Consider the following 18,040-nt stretch of genomic DNA (forward strand, 5'->3'; position numbering starts at 1 on the left):
TGTGGTGTGTCCGGATTTTATTCAGGGAATAAAAAGTCAAAGTAACTGTGTAATGGCATGAAACAAATTATGAAATTGAATTTAGTTAATGTCAGATATTGCTCAAATTATTTCCTTTCAAGTCAAGTGTCATGTTATATTCCCCATGGAGTTTGAGTCGGTGAAAACCTTTAAGCATGTGTTAAGGCTTAAGCCATAAGCACATATCAGAATGTAATCCTTACAACGCAGAGACGGTAACCTACATACAAATCACACAACATTAATTTATCAATTCTCTGCCATTAAACGAAAAATATATTGTTTTACAGTCAACTGATGCGTCATGAAAATTCGTCAACATTAACACATGAGTAAAAACGCACTTTTATATTCTAGTACTTCAACAGTTTATCGTTGCAGTCTATTTGCTATAGCCGTCGTTCCTATAATTATTTTACCGATTAACCAATTAATCTATTTAGAAACTAAAAATCTGTGTTGTGTTGTAGCAGTATTGCCATGCAACTGCTATTGTCACAACTATCTAGATATCGTCTTAATTATCATTAGGACTCCCTTATATTTAATGTTTAATTATGTCTGGGATACATAAACACTCTCTAATTTCACCCCTGTAACTTACTCTTAGTAAAAAGAAACACGCTCTTTTTAGTGTTTACTCTGTGTTTATAAGAAACAGGTCAGTACTATTGTGAATAGTACTTATGTATTTCCCGTATGTAATAATTTTAATTACCTATAGTAGTATAAATTGTTCCGGCGTAGAACATTGAGTTCCAAAATGTCCAGGCCTTGTTGTTACCGTTTACATGCTTCAGGTATTCTTTAAAATTTTCTTCATAAATCGCTAAATTCTGCTCAACCATCGATAGTAAGTCATTGCTGTCCTGGAATGAGATGAACATTTTAAAATCAGATAAAATACAAACAATTAGAAATTTTTATTTTTTTATTTACATCATATACACGAAATATAAAACATATTCTTAATTTGCAGACAGTATAAAAAATATAAAAATAACACCTCGAAGGCTGAGGGAAATCATTAGTAAATAGCTAAAAAAATTGTTTCCGCTTCACAAGACATGTAAAATTATTCATCTGAATTTCTTCTTTTACTGTCATTTGACATTTTCATCCTATGTACCTCTGATGCTCCTGTCAATTAAAAATAATGATAACGACTGAGCATTATTTTTGTCCGTGCCTGACACCGAGAGCTGATCTGCTTTATTTATCTCACCATGCCCTTTTTCTCAATTGGTGTATAGCCCCAATCAAAGTTCGCCAGCGATCAAGAGTCGTAGGAGTTTAAAAAATACTTCTAAAAATCTTTACTGAAATACCTGTAATAATGTTTGATTATCCACTATTGTTTTCTGTATACTGACAGCCAAATCCTTTCTTACTAATGTTATATTTTTATTCAACTTTTCCTCTGTAGGACCTGCAAACAAAAAATTAATTAAGCAATATTAATAATTACACTTACATTATAGAACTGAAACTATTATAGTCCTTTTGTCATTTTAGGTAAAACGGTCAAGATTTGTGATTTGGAAGCCTCTTTACTAAATTAACAATGGGGTCTCTTTTAGAAAGTAAATTTCTATAATATATAAAAGAAAATGACTAATATAATAACTTGGAGCAAAAATCGACTTCATTGGTCGCAGATGGCTAGTAATCTAGTCGCGTGCACAGAATAATGATGTATAAATGAATCGAGCGCAGAAATGTCAAACCAAAAATGGTGTTTAAGTATATATCGTAAACCATATAAGTTTTATAGATCATAATATATATATTATTATCTAAATCTATAATATTACGGATGAAGTTTAGGTAAAGCCCTTTTAACAATACAGCTGAAGTTACGGTGTTGCATGTCGTGATCGACTGACCAATGATACGACAGGTACACTGAATAAGGTGTGGAAGTACAAGTAAAGACGAGGTTAAAAGAAATCATTTTCAGCAATAGGAAAAGGCATTTTTGGAATTTGCTGTAAATGTTATAGAAAAAAAATGTTAAAAGTAATAAGTAGTAGTGCTTAATCATTCGGGTTTCCATTTCCATTGACTTAAGTTGTACGTAAACAAGTAACGTAGTATGTAATTTAATACCCCGACTGCAACATAGTCTGGGAATTAGGTACTAAATATTCAATAAAAATGTCGTTTTCGAATAGAGTTCCACTACAGTTGTACCAAGTGAAATTTAAAGCTTCTATGTCTAAAACATCAAGCTAAATATAAGTTCGTTCGTGAAAATATTTCATTATAAATAGGTCTCATGTTAAAAGATCCAATCTTCACACACATGTTTGATCCATTAATAACGCGTAAAAAGTGAGCTAAAAGCTTCGAGAATGATTTAGATAACTCTAAGCGAGATTGAATGAACATGACTTCTCCATTTACGATATCCTCGCTACGCACTTAAAAATCTGTATTTTATAATACATAAACTTCAATTAAAATTCATTGAATAGCCTTTTCCTTAAACATTCAAACTTATTATCAGATTATGGCGTAATTATATTTACCAATAAGTACTATAATTTGGCAATCAAAAAATCCCAAACAAAACGCAAACACGAGATAATAAGCTCATTTAAGACCATATTGTGTGTAATAAATATTAATATTATAATTACCTTCAGCATTTGTAATTATAGTGTTTCTTTGTAAGCTGATAAATATAAAATAAACGATGCAATAATAGTCACCTACGACATGGGTTTACTAGGCTATGTCTATATAAACTATTCTTAAATAAATAAACGTTTCCGTTTAATAGCGTCAGTAAATAACTATTTATAGAAGTATACTGAACGGAACTGAAACGAAAAATTTAAATAAATGTTATGGGTACCAACCAACACATACACTAATTGTGAATTTGATTCTAACTGATAAAACATTTATTTATTTTATTATAAGTAATCTAACAGCTTATACTTATACATATTATAATACAAAATACTTAGACAATACAGAAAGTCAAAACAGATTACATAGATAAACAATTTATGAATAAAAAACAGAAAACAAGCAAGCGCATTATAAGACAAAGATACATTAAAAAAAAACAAAATAATAAATAATAATATGTTTCCCTTTACTAAGCAAATAATTTAATAAGTTTTAAAACTAGGCGCAAATTAAAAGTTATCAAGACGGAATCCTTTCGTAGCAGGAGCTACGTCGTAGCAAGTTGTGTTGTAGCCAGTTTAAAAGCTTTTTCTAAATATAGTAAAAATGGTCTGATGAAGAAAAGTTATTTGGTTCGACTTAAGTAGTAACCTTGATATATTATGTATAACCCAAATGTACGGCGTTCGATTCCTTGTGAAGTAGGCTTGAGTTGTTACACGATTACGAAGGGGATAGGGGTTACAAAACTTTACATAAAATAATATAAATTTGACGTCTTCAATACATAATAAAATCATATTGTATTCCTCAATTCGCAAAATATAAATAATAACCTTGGTGAAGTTCTTAGCCATAGCACTGGTCGATTAAAACAAAAAAACAATTAAAAAATTAATGATGTAATATTAATAGAAAACAAATTTTGCAATTATCTTGAATGTCTTTTACTCTAGAAGAACAATATATACATAATTATTCTAAATCCTTCCAGCCCTAACAATTTTGTCGTTTAGTAGACTGGAAATAATATTCTAAAAGGAAAAGAATTTAAACCGATCTTGCAAATATTCCCAGCAAAGCATGTCTGAATGATGAATTACTTTAAAGGCTGTAACTTTTCACTATGTCAGCTTTACACGGTTCGCATTTTGCCCATATTTTATCCCTTAAAAGCCTTCCGAAGCTGAGTATGCTATCAATTCCACATACGCTCGTGTTAACAGACGCATAAATAAATTATAATTAATTTATTGAGAGTAAAATTGAGTGAGAAAAATACGATATTTTTTCTTAGAACGCGTTATTTGAAGATTATATTTAGGTTACCCAAATAATGAATTACTCGTTATTCTCTTTAATTAAGTATTTCATCTAATATTAAATTAGAATTATTATTAATACATCGCTTTTCTTTAATTTTTAATAAAAGATACGTTGGCTACCCAAAGCACTATTGAAAGTATTTGGTAATAGAATTAAAATAAAAGAAATATAGCAGTAAGTTTAAATAATATATATAATTAAGTTAAGGCTTCTATATCTTAAGTTTAACTAGATATGGTACCTTGATTCTCGATGAAACGATTGTTTTGTTTGAAAACCGAGCTAAAAAAATATAATTAATATTTTCACTCCATTACCTGCGTGGAACTTATATTAAATCGGTTTGCGGCCGACGAGCTCAAAATAAAATATAGCAATGATTAATTTTCGGAACGATAAAACAGAGCGTTTTATCGTTTTCCTTAAGTTAACGTCAAAGGGTAAGTTTGAATTATATTTTCAATTATGAGTTCCGTAAACAATTTTACAACAAATTTATGTAATTGTAAGTACAAAACGAGAGAGAAAAATATAAATCTAGAAATAATGGTGCCATAATTCCACAAATGTTAAATATAACATTTGCATTATTATTGGTGCTAATTTTTATCGTGAGTTAGTCTAAACATTTGTCGAGACCTGGGAGCCGATAATATACTTAGTCAATGACACCTGCCAAGTTGAGTTTGAAGACCAGTTACTAGGGGGAAAATGTTTCATAACTGGAAGTAGCAGGAGCAAATTTTACACAGGACATATCGACTTATATAGCGTATACATTATTTTACAAAACTATACAAAAGAGGATTTTAATTTAAAGAGTGCAATAACTGATTTAGTTTAAATAAGGGGTTCAATATAAGCAAGCGGTGCATGTTTTGATTATATTTTTCTTGGTTATGTAATTTTGTCTTAGTGAATTTCTAAGCATAAATTTAAAACCACGATCTCTAAAAACTTCCGTAAAAAATAACATTCTCAAAATGAATCTGTCTTATTATTAAACATTAATTATTACAACATGCTATTGAGAAATGAGAGTGGCTCTTTATCTGGTCAAGGACACGATTAAATTTTGACCTCATTGACATCGAGCGATTTATTACACATTTTTCTGTACATGATAAAGAAAAAAAATCCAAGTATCTCTTTTATTATTTTGATCGATATCAACCTCATTTCTGTTTCAAATGCAACTGGTTGTTTATGTTACCATGTTTCACTTAGCTTTTATATGATTTCATCTGTCAGACCCTCAAAAACACAACATGACAAAATAAAATTATATATTATTTATTTAAACATACGATAGCTCGACTCTGGAACATGATTAAGTACACCCACATTTCTTAATCCAGTTTTCAAGATTATAACAATCTGACCAAAATGCCAAGTAAGTGAAATTATTTCATTTGAATTTTCAGAGGCTTTGAGACTTACAAAGGTTCTTTAGAAGTTGTCAGGGAATTAGGACATAATTTGCTCCTAATCTTATTAATTTGAGTAAAAAAGTTTTAATTAAACGAAGGTTTGAAAATATATAACTATTGCTTTACATTAAAGTATCCAAAGTGCCTTCAAGTTGTCTTTAATTTTAATTAATTATATTGTATTGTTGAACATGCGTGTGCAACGTTCCAATAATTTTAGTTTTAAAGGTTGGGTCACAAGCTATGATGATTGGTGTGCCCCATGTTATGATTAAATGATTTTGTTAAATGGCTTGTTTCAGCTTATAAAGAATACGATATTTGTTCTGGACGTAGAGCCCAAAAAAGCTACTCGATCAAGGAAATACTTGGCGTCATATTTACGTACATAATATTCATAGTGGTTAGAGCAGTACCATTGCTCTGTTATCTATGCCTGGGCATCTCATATATCATTTGCCAGAGTCTCTGTTGTTTTGTGTTTTGCTCCTGACTAATATTCCAACCTTAAGCAGCGTTCTACTGAAATTGTAAAATAGTTATGTTTAAGTCGGAACTATATAATTTTCAATACAAATGGATTTTTATTTGAGACAGTAAAAAAATTACATCTTTGTAAAAAATACTAATGCACTATGCAGACCTAACATGCGATCTCATTTCACACCTTCGTGGGCAAATGACGACATTTTTTTTCTAATACGGAAAATATTTTTAAATATGACTCATTTAAGATTAGACCAGTACTGTGACTTTATAGTATCGAATAGTAAATACAGAAGAGGAGTTAACATAAAAATGCGTTGTATTACCCAAGTCAATGTAACATGGTTTATTTTATTTAACAGAAATAACGAGTTTATTTTGGTAATGAAAATATTTATTCAGACGGCATATTTGCTTTCAGATTAATTCATTTGAAAGGCTGAATATTTTTTTTCTTTTTCGCTTGATGGGACAAAAAATGTGTGTCGAAATATTTTATAAATGTATTTGCGGGATGTATATCTTGATGCAGTTTGCTGTGAAGCAAGGTGAAGGTGATTTAATTAATAGTGACATATAAAGATAACTAATAGAAAATAAAAATAAAACTACTATGTTTTTGATAAATATTTTGAACTAAGAGATTAATAGTAGGGAAATGGCTGGATACTCCTAAATCCGCCTCTATGTGAACCTACATCACATTTTTAATTTGAGAATAGATGCACTCAAATACAACGTAAAATGTATACATATTTTTTTAAATAAAGTTTTATATTTGTTTGCATGGTATGGTAAAGGTTTGACTTACTTCCGTTTAAAGAAAATGTGTCTATTCATTATAAGCAATGCGCAATGTGTTTGTGCAATGTGTATTATTTAACAAATTTGACAGTAAAAACAACAGTTCACAACACACGATTTTAATATTTTATGTTTTAATCTGCTGTTAGTCCAAAATATTTACAGCGAAAGGGACTATCTAGAAATAGAAACAATGTCATTGTTATTATAGTTTCGATTATTTAATAATACATTGGCAGTTGTTTTATTATTATCAAAACTAATATTATCTGACTTTTTATCGTTTACGCGTAACACATTATTTGTAATGGAGGGTTATATAGGAAGTGATACTGTGCGTACCCTCTAAAACCCTACGGAACCACCAGCAATCGCTAAAGTTAGATCACAGTAAGAGTGGTTCAAGTCACGTCTCGAAGAATTTTATGTCTGCACGGATCAATTAGTTGCTGAATTTTTTGTTTCTTGGACATAGCTTTTAATCATAGATTAGACATTAAATATTATTTAATTACTCCATAATCATGATTCGAAGTTTGTTGCATATAATAATTAATAGACATAATTTTTATGTATGATTTCCGTCGTAGTATCAATATATTTTACGTTTACAAGATATTTGAGCCTTAATGATGGCTACATAATGCGTTATTAACTGCTGTTTTATGGGCCGCTTGTCACTTTATAGCTCATTACGTGAGCCAATGGTGAGCCCCGTTAGTCTTGCAAATAGGGTTTATATTAAATATTAAAATATTTAGCAAGCCGTAATTGATTTTTTTTTGAAGAATATATAAAGCAAATGGATAGATATTCAGAAATTATATTTTTCTATTATCAGTTATTAAGTCCAGGACCTGGATGACCGAGCTTAGCTCGGTATTTTTTTTATAAATCGTGTTTTTTGGAAATTATCAAATAAAGATAATTATATTAATATCTAAGTTTTTATTTGACTGACATCTTTCAACGAGCAATTCTAAGTTTAAGTTGATAAAACACAAATAAAATGACATTTTCTAGAAATGATTCCTAGCTAGATCGATTTATCGCCGCCGAAACCCCCCGTATACTAAATTTCATGAAAATCGTTGGAGCCTCTTCCGAGATTGCATTAATATATATATATATATACAAGAATTGCTCGTTTAAAGATATAAGATATAACTGAGGCAATACGACGAAAAGTTATAAACACTCGGGAAGATTTAGACAAGCACAGACAAAAGTAATGAGCAAGAATGACAAGAATATGGCAAAATTATATCTTGCCATGCCGTGTTATATATGTGGAATACTATCAAGCAGGGCCGTCAGAACTTTAGTACATATTTTCCATATTTTGCATGGATGGATGCAATTCTTGTCAATTCGTGCAGAGTGCTGAAAGACAGTGCTCCGTCTCTCGAATGACTCGTGATGTGCTGTTGGAGGCGAATGTTGCAGATACCATGGACTGTAAAAAGAACAAGACTGACAAATGTCTTTCACAAGCGAGACTTTGACCATATTGCAAGGAGAGAACCGTATAGTCTCGACAAACTAGAAATAGATGGAAAGAGAAGTCGGGTAGGGAAGACAAGCTCGAGGACAGAACAGCAGCCATTGGTTAAGGTTTTTCAGTATTATCAAGACTAAATGAAATTGTATATGTATAAACTTGTTATAAAAGTGTTAAATTTAGTAACAGAAAAAAAACAATATATATTAAAGTAGAAATTTCCTTGTTAAAATATTTTATGGACAAATCTATTTACACTAAACCAGACTTATATTTTACATACGGCATATTTTTCATTCCAGTGTCGCGACAAAAGTTTTAAAGCATACTACAGTCACTGACGAAAATAGCTAAGATACGTAAACAGTTAGTCAAACGATAATTTTAATTTATTACTTCATAACATTACTAAAATAACGCAATCTAATGTTTTTCTGTACAGATTTGGACTTTATGTTGTACAATACAATTAAAAAAAAAACAGTTATAATTTTAATTTTATTTTACAATCTGTGGCCTAGAGGCCATATTTAATTTAAAGATATTTTACACGTTAACTGGTTAAAATGTAAAGCCGCACTTTTGTGGTATTAATCAGTCTAGTGGTCGGACTACGGATGGACTGAAATATTAGACATATCGTTTTAAATATAATACGTGGGTAACACTGAAAATGGTTAGAGCTGGCCAGTTAGAAACATTGCTAATGAAAACTATTTTTGAACTTCAATATTAGAACTCTTTGGTAACCCAATGTTGAAATATTGAATTCATTTGTCGTTAGTTTTAGTGAATTGGTGGCAAATCTTAAACTCTTGGGACACATGAAAATGATCCTATCACGCGAAAATTTTCAGTCAATGATTTATCATGATTTACTCAACAACAAAGCTGCGATTACCATTTCGCCAAGCGCCATCTCGTGCTACTATTTGCAATTGGTTTAACGAGTTTATGCGTGGACGTAGCAATCTCAATGATGAGGTGCTCGTGAGGGACGTCCAAGACGTCCGAGGTTAACAGCGACTACAGAAGATAACATCAGTGCTGTGCAACGTATGATAGAAGAAGATATGAGAGTGACCTATCAGCAAGAGCAAGCCTAGGCATTGGTATGATTCAAGTTAAAAAAATATTACACGAATATTTAGGCTTCACGAAGCTTTGTACCAGATGGATACCCATACTTTAACCGACGAACAGAAACATCTTCGCATGGACTGGTGTCGCCAAATGTTAGATAAGTTCAACGGCGATGGTTCAAATGCTGTATTTGACATCGTCACAGGTTATGAACGCTGGATATATTGCTATGAAACCGAAACCAAAAGACAAGCGGCTCAGTGGGTGTTTCCTTTCGAGGATCGGCCAACTACGGTGAAGAAAGGAAGAAGTCAAGAAAAAAAGATGATTGCCTCATTTGAATATTGCAGGTGTCGAGATAATGAGTCATCCGCCATACAGTCCACATCTCATGCCCTGCTACTTTCAATTATTCATAAGAACTAAAGATAAAATTCATGGTATTCGCTTTACGAGCCCTGATGCGGTGAAAATGCACGCTCGAAAATGCTATAATATTTCAAGTGATTAGGATATTAAACAAAGTATGAAAGTACCGACTGCAGCGCCCTCTGCCGGGCTGATTTATGAATCTAAACCATCCAGGGTTCCACTCAAACGTATACAAAAAACATTCAAATAGGTCCAGCCGTTTCAGAGGAGTACTAGTAGAGGAGACTGGCATACACACGTACAGTAAAATATATATATATACTTCAATTTTACATTACATTTTTAACTTACAAGATATAGATCAAACGGTACATGTTGTGCAAATTTAATTGAAATCGGTTAAGTACTTAAGGAGTTTATAGCGGACAAACAACGTGACGCGTAATTTATATAAGTATATTAAGATGTTGAAACAATGATGGTATTCTTCCAAACGTCAATAAGAATTTTCAATTAATCTAATAATAGATACCTTTTCTCAATAGATCTAATAAGACTAAGACTGAGCACTTACCTGCATACATCTGAGCCATTGTCTCTCTTAATTAATTTCTATTGATTTATCTCTTGAACTCACTTGGATTTTATTTTCATACTTGAAAGTGATGGCAGCATAAAATTTTATATGAATCTCCAATCTGTTACGTTTAATATTGCTTTTAAGTTTTATACGTGAAATTTTTTTCTTTAAAAATCCAATTACAATTGTTTCGGAAAGGCTAAACAACTATTTATATATTGTATTTATTTCATAAAAGTAGTTGCAAATAGAGAGCTGAATCGAGAACTATAATTAATATTTATAAAGTACATAACGAGGTATACGTTCCTTAGTTGGACTACATATACATACGTGTGGCTATAAGAATTACTATTAGAAATATTACTGAATATCTCAGTCAGATTATTAGGTGACGTCATGAAAGTTGTCGAAATTGTAATTATAAAACAACATTCACTTCAAGTAAAAACAGCACCCGTCGGCAATATTACTTTTTTGACTTTGCTTCACAAATACTAAGTCTGAATAAGGTAGTTAATGTAGGTACTAATATCTTGTTAATAAGTGTGATTTTAAATTAAAATAAATGTATATAATTTCTAATTAAATAAACTGTAAAAATATATTTAATTATTAACCCTTTACAATGCAATTCATCTTCAAGTTTTGATTCTAACACACTTTTACACATTGCTTAATTTTGTAATCGTTGACAAAATAATAAACATTTCACAAAATAACGGATGTAGTGTAAAATATGTAATATTCAGTTCATCTAAAAATAAGGACAGACAGATGTGACATGTTTATAAATAAGTTTTTCGTACACGTTTCTTGTCATATTTCGTGAAATTGAAGAGTACTTCAGTTTATATATATTTAATAATATTGTATAGGAGCAATGACATGAGACCTTTTTAAACTTTATTAAAAAAAACTAAAGCATATGAAAAAAAAATTTCAAAGATTGGAGATCCCATGTTTTTCGTATTTGTTAGAATATTATATTATTACATTTAGGTACAATTATATTATTCAATAAGAATATTCAGATAATGTAGCGCTACATATCTAGGTTATTAAAAAATAGCCATCAGTAGATATGTAATTAGGATCAGTTATTTTTACGGTACACTGAGTACAATGATATTTTAGTTATCAAATGTCAACTTTATAGCCGTTTAAAGAATATTATTTAACATTAGTTGTACTGCTACTTAGTAAAGATAATAGTATATTCTAACTTCTAATTAATTTGCTATATTTGTTTTAAATATTGTAGAATTGTTTGATGATTTGCTTTTTTTTTAAAGAGTACCGAGAGTTTTTAACGCCGGCTTTTTCTCTCGGCCGGCTTCTCGAATTTAATGACGTGGAATAAGTCATACCATGATGATCTTATGTTCAAAAATAAACTTATTTTATTTTTATTTTTTATTTTATACATAAAGATATACTAAATGTTATAGACACAATATAGGCTTTCGATAAAATCTTCAAAGAATGTGACTTCTCAGGTATGCGACTTGTGATTTACGCGTCCAGCAATTTCTCTCACAGAAATAAACTGAATTTAGGCGCCCGTTTAAATATAGAACTTGACCAAATGTCGGAGATAAAGGTTATATTGTTCTAATGTTAATCAAATAACAATTAACCTGGCGAAACAATATTTAAATCGAAATCGTAAGGAGTGTTATTTTATTGTTTGCAACGTTATAATTTTAGTTCCCTATTTCTCATGTTGTTTTAACCGGAAGCAGTATGATTCTCTTATTTAATATCAGAATAACTTTGCCTCATACCACTAACTAGTATGTATACTTTCTTCAAGGTGAATATTTTAACTATTCGCATCTGAGGACATTTTTCAAAACCGAGTACAAATCTATTAATAAAGTCAGGGACATGTGACTCAAAGCTCATAAACATTTCAATGCCATGACTCACTATTAAAATATTATAAACTATTGGGCTTTTAGCCGAATGAAATAAATAATAAATCATATACATAAAAATACTTATTTTTATATTTGGAAGAGTATTTGGTTTTATTTAAACGTGAACTATTTTCAAGAGAGCGTTGCCTGAACTACAAAGGTAATCATTTTAACATAAGTGTAACCTGGACATCTGAAACATATATGATGTTCAAAATCAAGATATTACTAATCATATTTGAAATAACGTTAGGCTTATTACATACCGTAAACTTAACTAACTACTTATACTAACTTACAACTAACTTCGATATTGTATCGCTCAACGATTACTTAATTTCCTTCAATAACTTTATTTGAAAAGAAGGTTTGGCATAAGTTAAAATTATTTAATTTTATTGCTTTAAAGAAAACCTTCACCTATTTTTATAAAAAGGTACTTCAAATAACGCGATTTATTTTTTGTTTTAATTACATTACATTATATTAATCACGCAAATGCCTCCGACTGAGCTAAATGATATTAATCATATCGAGTCGTATCATGTTCCTAAATAAACGTTATTTTCAAGACCAGAAAATAATAATGGATAAAATTTATCAAAATTATTATGTTTGTATTACGGTATATAAAAAAATATTTACAAATTTTCCGAGTATCTCGAGGCGTTGGATGTTTTCAAGGAAAATTATTTGTAGAAGATAAGGTCAACGTCACGACATTATTACGTTATATTTATTATCGACTGTTGCTGTTTCATTTTAGTACAATTTCCTCTTAACATTTCCCATATAAAATTAATTAAAACTGTGTTCAATTTCGATACACTATTTAGCAGTAGCTAACTATCCTTGTATTTCTCGTATTTTACCAACAAATTAAAAAGACAATTTACTATTTAGTTTTAAAAAAAAATCAGTGGCGCTACAATCTCTTTAGGTCTTGGCCTCAGATTTCTGAATCTGTTTCATGATCATTTTTTAAATCTAATAAGGCAAGTAGGTGATCAGCCTCCAGTGCCTGACACACGTCGTCGACTTTTTGGGTCTAAGACATGTCGGTTTCCTCACGATGTTTTCCTTCACCGTTCGAGCAAATGTTAAATGTAAAAATTTAGTTTTTAGTTAGTGTGAAATTTGCTTAACTATAATTAGCCAGACATCTTATATAATTGGAGAAGGTGAAACTAAATACCACGATTCTCAGTGTCACTTGACTTTGATGTTAAAATATGAAGGACAAGGGCTTTCATGTAGTTTAAATTTACGAAGTTATTTTTTACTAATGATCATTGAGATTAGAATGTAAAACCTATTTTGTTATAAGTCATTAGTACTTTTTCATAATAAATTTAACGGATACACTTTGTCCCCTTTGAGGACTATGGCACAAATTCAATTTAAAAAATCAAGATGTCATTTCATGTTTATAGTAAAACAGATGAAAAAATAAGTACATATTTCCATTATGTCAAAGCTAAGCTTTACTTCAGCTAAATTTTGAGTTTATAAAAATAATCCTTTATTAATTTAACTCTCTTTATATGCAAAAATTAGATAACACAAAAATTTGTGTACACGATCATAATTCCAAAATATGCCTGTTTCCTGGCTACCTATCGTCTCCGCATTTATATGCATTAAACAGAAAGTTACAGTCATATCATTATTTATTTTATTATTATTTTTTATAACTTTGGCAATGAGAATCAAATTTGCACATCACATTTTATATTCACCGACACCGTAATAAAGTGGTTTATTATTTTGAAGATGAAGTCTTTTTGAATGTATATCTATCTATACAAATACTGACTCTTTTAAAATATATTGTTTATAAGATATGTTTCGTGTAAAATACACCACTATAACGTTGATACTTCGCGTTTCACTTTATGAAAAAGCTTTATTTCCACAATATAAGAGCTCAATGAAAGATCGTAAAAATTTGTAAGGTATCTTATTAAGAAAAGTACAAATTTTTTAAATACTATTAAAGCAAAACAATCCGAAAAGTATTTGTGTATTATAGTTACATTGTTAATGGGAAATAATTTTTGTTTCTTTGCTATATATAAAGTTGATCAACATCTAATATGAAACCTAATTAAATGTTTTTTTTAATAATCCGTTATATAACGCAAACATTATTGTTTGGACATATTAACAAAAATAAGTGTTGCTTAACCAAACAAGAGTTGGAACGTATAAATACTGAAATTTTCATTGTATAAATTCATTAATATTCAGTGCCAGCATTAATCAACGCGGTATCAGATAAAACATTTATTACTTCCAATTTCCTACCATCATAACTGTATATAACTGTTTTTTTACGACTTTGCGGGTTTGTTCATCTGTGAATTACGTTAGGTTAATAATATTGGGGTTATATGAACTTCAACAGTTATATTTATATGACAACTAGTAGTCTCGGCCTGTGGCTAAAGTTTTTGTTATATTACATAGTAGTAAACTATTTAAGAATGGTATGTGAAACGTTGGTACTTTTAACACAGCGCCATCTGTTAGAATTGTGTAAAATAATAAACGAATATTTGCAATAAATTAATATTGCCGGTATAAGTTGAGATGTAAGCTAGTTAATTGATATCGGTCGATAGTTTTGGAGTCTATGGCGGACCAACAACATGATACGTAATTTATAATTAAGATGTGTATGTGAACTGATTCATTCAATAAATTGTCACTTAATTGTAAATAATGAAAGGCTATTTTAAGAGACTTTAAGGCAATTCCATTACGAACAAAGCCATTTTTAAGCAAATTATTATTTTCTTAACCACTGGTAACCGTTCTTGAATAAGATAATTGACCAGTAACTCCCGACTATAATTTCTGTAATACTTGAATCGGTCGAGTCGTTTTTGACGTTAATCTCTATAAAAATTACTTATAATAATAGTATGGTGTATATTACTATATTGACCATCTTATTGAAATATTCATAAAAAAGATTATTGTTTTAATGTGGATAAGTACTTAAAATTGATTATTATAAAACTAAAATAGAGAACAATGTTGTGAAATTATAATTCTGTCACAAGTGCAGTTTGTCATTGTCCACTTATGTTGGGATTAACCTAATTTCCATAATTAATCTAAAAGATTAAACTGCACCGCTGGTAATTCACGTCAAATTAATTGCTTGCATTAACAATCAATTTTAATTAAATATATAGATATATTATATGATTATCGTATCGTATATGGTGTTACTAGTTCTATACTTTTTCGAGATCCTGTTAGTGATATTAGTTTATGTTACCGCGTTAACTATGTCAAGTCCTTGAGTTATTATTAAAATTTGTCATTAATTTCAGCTAGTAAGGTAATGAATGTTGAATGCTCATAACTTGGTACACTTAGACGATAACCCTTTTGATTATTTAAAAACTTGCATAACTACCCCAGTAGAGTTATATGTGTGGCGTCCTAACTCTAATAAATAATTTAACTAGAGAATAAATAAAACTAATCGAAAGACAAAATTATGAATTATAAAGAAACAAATATTTATCCTGTGAATAAAAAGCAAACGCGAAATGCGAATTAGCAAAGTTTAGCAGTTGAATTTATTAGTTTTATGTAAACTGTACTTTTTGTAACAAGTTTTAGTTCTGAACTCTTTCTAGTCATTCTTGGTTTTAGTTCATTTAACATCGTTTTGAAGATTCATAGATATTTTATTATTTACTGTACTTTTATGTACACATAATTTTAAACTAGTTCAATAAACTTAAAATGTTAAATTAAATTGTAACAACTACTAACAACTTTCAATTATTACTAATATTTAAATTTCTCCTGTTTCTTACGCTTTTATGAATAACGAAGAATTGTCAGTGTGGTTATTTTTGTTATTTTCAATATAAATGTTATATAATAATTCTAAAATATATAAATGATAAAATATATAAAACCTAATTATCTGATTAGCTGTTCGTTTGTCTCCCTAAAACTAGGAACGCCTGGACCGATTTGGCTTATTATGAACCTTTCAATGTTTGTAAATTTTCAGGGAGAATTTGACGGAATGTATAAGTAATTTTGAATTTTCTATCAAAAACTGTTCAGAGGAATATTTGATCTATGTGTCTTTTTAGAAATAAAAATAAGCCACTTGTTACTTATTTCATTTTAGATTCCTCCAGAAATGTGATTTTCATAGTTGGAGTATAAGCTCTGATTGGTTTGTTTGATTTTTTTTTAAAACTTGTGTTACAAATATACGTAGGTGATACGAAGTTTCAATGTTCATCTAGTATAATATGATACATTAAATTAGCACCAATTCATCTTAGAAATTACCACTAACTAAATCGTATTATCGTATCGAATTAATTAGCATATTTAAAACCGCTTTTGTTTTCATCTCATAAAATAATCTTCTCTACGCAAAGTTTAAACGTGTGTCAACCAGGGATAAAGTAGGACAAATTAGCCGATGGAAGACACTGAATTTCTCGTAACAGCTTTACTTAAGTATCAAACTTTTCTCCCAAGTTGGCTATACGACAAATGGTACAGGGATAAAGCACAATAAAATATTACTTTAATAACAGGCTTTTATAAAAATATTTTAGTTTTAATAAAACTTGTATGTTTCCCCTTACAGAGCAAGAGTTCGTAGAAGTATGGAATATTATTTCTAACGTAAGTCAGCTTACAGTGAGACTAGATAAAATAAATAAAAAAATCCTAGTTTCTTAAGTAAATATATGTACATGTAAACTTTCTCCTACTATTGATATTTGAGAAAAAGTTACAAATAAATTGAGTAAGTTTCTATGAACAAATTTTTATATAATTTCCTAAATGAAATTTAAAATAAATTACAACAGGTATTAACTAAATTATAACAGTTAATATACTCACTTTCCAAAGCCTGAAACATCAAGGCACCAAGGATACTATAGACCAATAGACACAGTGTCAAAAAGAAATGCGTAAACCACTTTTTCGACCACAACTTCAACTTATTGTAAAACCAAAACGCCGTCTTCTCACCAGCACTTAAACCACTTTTCGCGGTGTTCATCGTAAAGTCTTTGAACCCTTCGAACTGTTTGAACATGAACTCTGACGCTTTATTATGGTACATATGGACAAAAGGATTAAAGTAAGGATTGGCTTCAGACATGTGGGGGATTGGGGTTTGGGGCATTTTACCGTAGTACTGCGTTTGGCCCCAGTGGATCGAAGATGGTGTATTAGGAATTCTTGAGGTAGGGGTTGGCATGGTGAGGGTTATCTTTGGTCGGGAAGGCTTAGGTGGAGGCGGAGGAGGTTCACTTGGTGGGACATCGAGGGAATCCATTTAGTTAACGCTTGTATTATACACGCGTGTCCGACTTGGATGGACACTGTTGTATAAATAAACGGGAGCGCTTCCCGTCGATAAGGTTGAAAATTTTGGGAATGCCTACGCGCGGGAAATCATTGGCACGGTAGCATTGACAATTCGAAGTGGGCATAATTACACGGGCTTTTAAAGATAACAAATTATTTGTTATAAAACTTGAAAGTAAGATATTATTTTATCTTTGACCGTCTACTTCCGTCTTATTTAATTAATAAAACATATTCTTCACAACTATTTTGTTACGGTTATTCGAGAATGTTATTAGAACACTTAAAACTACTTATGTTAAGTTACTATTTCCGATCACGCAAAGCATTTCCTTATATACAATGGATGTTAATCGTAACCTAAATACTTAATTAAATATTCACTAAAAAATATTTAATTATTCATAATAATATTATTAATAATTCAATTGCATTATTTTAACATGTATGTGTCTAGTTTTTCGTTTAGAATTGCGGCTTTTTTCACTTTTAGAAACATTTG

Source organism: Pieris rapae, chromosome 11 (assembly GCF_905147795.1).
Source record: "Pieris rapae chromosome 11, ilPieRapa1.1, whole genome shotgun sequence".
Lineage (NCBI taxonomy): Eukaryota > Metazoa > Arthropoda > Insecta > Lepidoptera > Pieridae > Pieris > Pieris rapae.